Here is a 4043-nt window from a genome sequence, read left to right on the forward strand (position 1 = left end):
TCTTCTTTTGCTGACCGATCAACCTCTTGAGGAGTATCTTTTGTACCACTTGTGCTTGGTTCACTGAAATTATCAGGCTTGTTCAAGGGTTCAGGTATGTATCTCCCTTTCTTCATCCAGGAGGTTCTTTCAGACAGACCGAAGGTTTCGTTTCCATTATCAATAGGAGCTTCCCAGAAATACTCATCACAGCCATCAGCATTGTCTTCATTAACAATACCGGTGAGTTCAGCTGTTTGGTGTTCGGTTACTCCAGTGACCTTGTATACTTGATTTGGTGTGGTCCTGACCTTTTGATATACAACAGCTTTTTCTATTAATTTCGGGGACTTTTGTTGGGACAATCTAGCGAATTCCACAGAATTTTCAGAAATAAGATTTTTGTGATTTTCAGTTTCGCTTTTAAAAAATTCTGAGCAGTCAACCGTATCCTCTACAGAAATTTCACTCATGTTTTCGTCCTCGTTAAGCTCAGATGTATTTTCAACATCGATTTTATTTTCTGAGCTTACTTTGGTGTTAAGAGAGTCAAACTTTTGTATGGTTTCGGTTCTCAGTTTAAGTCTGTCATTTTCATCCAAAAGGTTTTTGAGCATGTCCTTGTGGTCTTTGGACTTAATAAAGGACTCAATTTTGTCCAGTCCAATTTTATAAGTTGGGTTGACATCATCAGACGATATCACACTCTCACAATTGTAGGCTTCGACATCGATTTCATCCTCCTTAAATTCTAGGAAGGGCAAAATCATGCGATGGATCTTTTGGCCTATCTCACAGTCCAAGTGAAGTTGAGTAATATTGGAATATAAACGTTTAGCTATTAAAAAAAAAACATTTCGTTGTTTTAACAATTTCAAATTGTCTCTCTGCAAATAAATGTTTTCGTCTTTAACTTTAATTAATTCCGACTCTTTTAACTCAATCCACATTCGCCGCTCCTCACTCTTCGATGCCACCCTGCTTAATTGATCAGTCAGGTTAGAATTGGTGACTCGAGTTTGACTTAAGCTACTATCTAAATGAGAAATTCTTGTATTTACATTTTTTAGTTCTTTCTCATATGAGGATGATGGTACTTTAGATGAAATAAAAACAGATTGTACCTTCTTTATCAGTTCATCGAGCTCATTGAACTGTTGGCTGAGTGGTTTGGCCGTAAAGCACATATCCTCCTGCATCTTCGGTCCATTGCCTCCTCCATCGGTGTTGTATCCCCTCATTTGAGACACTTCGGTCACCATGAAGCATTTTCCACCACTGCTTTCCTCCTTAGCCACATATGCCTTTCCATGAGTAGGCTTCCTCACTTCTTCGTCTTCTGAGTCAGTAGACCAAACTTCGGTGCTACCGAACTCATCGTCATTGACCGAACCCTGCACAATAAGAGCATTTATAGAAGGGTTAGCGGTAGACTTCTTCTTTCTCAACTCATCCAATCTCCTCTGCAGCACAGCTTCCTCATCATTTCCATTGTCCTTTTCAGCCATCTTCTTAAGAACACAGTCCTTAGCGTAGTGGTTCTTGCCACCACAATAGAAACAGCTTACTCCGGAATCGCCATCTGCTTTCGGTTCCTTTTTGGGCTCCTCATCTTTCGGTTCATTGTTCGCTTTTTCTGAGCTGTAACTCCCCTGCCAGTTTCTGTTTTTGTTGTTGGGGAATCTCTTCTTTATGAACCTCTTAGGATTGGATACCATCATGGCATAATCCTCAGTTGTGAGGTCATATTCTTCCAAGTTGAGCTCTTCATCCTCCACCACAGCTTTACTTTTAGATAGGAGGGCCAACGAACCAAGACTGGAGACAACATTCTTCTCTTGAACCACAATCTTCTCTTGGGACTTTAGAATACCCACCAGTTTCGCCAAAGAATATGATTTAAACTGTTCATGGGCTTTGACTGTGGAAACAACTGCTCTCCATTCAGATCGCAGTCCGTTCAAGAAAGTAACCTTTTGTTCGATGAGCTTCCTTTCAATGTCGTGTTTGATCATCTTGCTGAGAAGATGATTGAAGAGATCAAACGTCTGGGTCACAGTTTCTTCGGCCCCTTGCCTGAATTCACCAAATTCAGATAGAAGCAAGGTTTGGATGGAATGTTCAAGATCTTCGTCTGTGGAATACAGTTCGCGAAGCCTATCCCACACTTCCTTCGCCGTAGTGCATGAGCTGACCAGTCTGAATGTGTCGGACTGAAGGGCGAATCTGATCATCCTTAGTGCCTTAATATTGCACTGGAATTTGTCTTTTTCATCTTGCGCAATATTCGTCACGTCCTTGAGCAGATCGTTGTACTCTTTTTGCGTCTTAATAACTCTGGAAGTCGCGGAATGAGAAAACGGTCCGTTGATGATAGCTTCCCATATGAGAAAACCATTATCTTCCGATCCAATCACATAGTCTTCAAAATGATGTGCCCATACTTCATAGTCATGGGTATACAAGATTGGAATCTTTGTCGTCGAACCGATGCTGTTGGAAATATTAATAGGGTTTGATTGCGTTGAGTCCATAATGATCGTAATAACCTGTTCAAAGATCAGACTTGTAATAAAGCAGATTAGGGCAAAACAATAAATACTAAGATACGTCAATTAAGATGACGGCTCAATAAATATCGATGATTGCGGAAAACCCTAATGGAAATCTTTTTCACAGAAAAGATGTGTATCGATTACACAGCCTCCTGCTCTGATACCAATTGATAGGATTAAAACAGACTTTTAATCTATGAAGATCGATTAGATCTTGAACAAGTATATGAATATTAAACAGCAAGAACACAATATTAATAACAAGGCAGAACGCAATAATAAGAACAAACAGCTTGAATCAATCGTGTTGAATGATTAAATAAAATCCTTAGAAGAGCTCGATTAAGAACATCAACTGTAAAGGATTGGAAGATTACAAGAATGATTACTGAAAATATTGTTCTCTTGATAAATCGCTAAATCGATGATCTCTAGAATCTTATAAATCTTAACCTAATATGCATGCAAGCATTAACTTAAATACTATACATAAAAGGCTCTCGGTTGGACAGGCCCAAACCGGAGAATAAAAGGCTAATCTAACGAGCCCAAAAGACGCAACATAAAAACTCTTTTCAGCCCAACATGTTATGTTTTTCAGGTACTTCTCAGGATCACGTCAAGGTGCCAGCTTGATGGTACACACGAGATGGAGTTATATTTCTGAGGATCCTGGATTTTATTCAAACTACTAAGAACATGTGTTTTAATGATTTGACAATTTTGGGGATTTTGTGATATATGTTGATGAGATTTATGTGATTTTAAAATGAAAATTTTGTTTGAAAATTTATGGTGTTACATCAAGAGGTCAGCGGGAGTCTTAATGATCTTGAAAAGTTTCAAGAATAAATCAAGAATAAACCTAGTTATTAATCACTAGCATACGACTTGAGGTTTATAACCTATCGTGTTGACATATTCTTGTTTCTGTGTTGTTCCAGTAACGTTGACTATGCATGTGAGTTCTAAGAGTTCTCAATTGATTGCATAAAGCAAAGCACGTTCATTGGTGAAAGTTCATTGATCTGTATGGGTGAGCTGCTTCATTACTTGGAAGACATGGTAGGCCCTTGTGCTGCCAGATGGCAAGAAATAAGGATTGAACAACTTCAGTCCATATGAGTTTGGATTTGCACAAACCTTGTCTTATGATTATGGTTATGACAAATTCACATGGATAGGAACACATACACCATAAAATCTAAGTGTCATAAGGTTTCTCTCCTTCATGAAAATGATTGTGAGGAAACGCTTTCACTAGGAAGATTTTAAGGAGATAGCGATTGTGTAAATTGCATTCTCAAATCCGATCATGATTACGGCATCCCTCTTCATGGTTCGAATTGTGAGATTTGGCAATTAGTCTGAACATTTGGAACTAATTGATATAAGTTCTTAAATAGTCTAGACACACATATGAGCTTTCTAATAAAAGGTGTATAAGCTTAGATAAAGTCTTATCGAAGCATCACATATCAGAAATTTGAACTTTGGAAAGATTGTCAA

Source organism: Lactuca sativa, chromosome 2 (assembly GCF_002870075.4).
Source record: "Lactuca sativa cultivar Salinas chromosome 2, Lsat_Salinas_v11, whole genome shotgun sequence".
Classification (NCBI taxonomy): domain Eukaryota; kingdom Viridiplantae; phylum Streptophyta; class Magnoliopsida; order Asterales; family Asteraceae; genus Lactuca; species Lactuca sativa.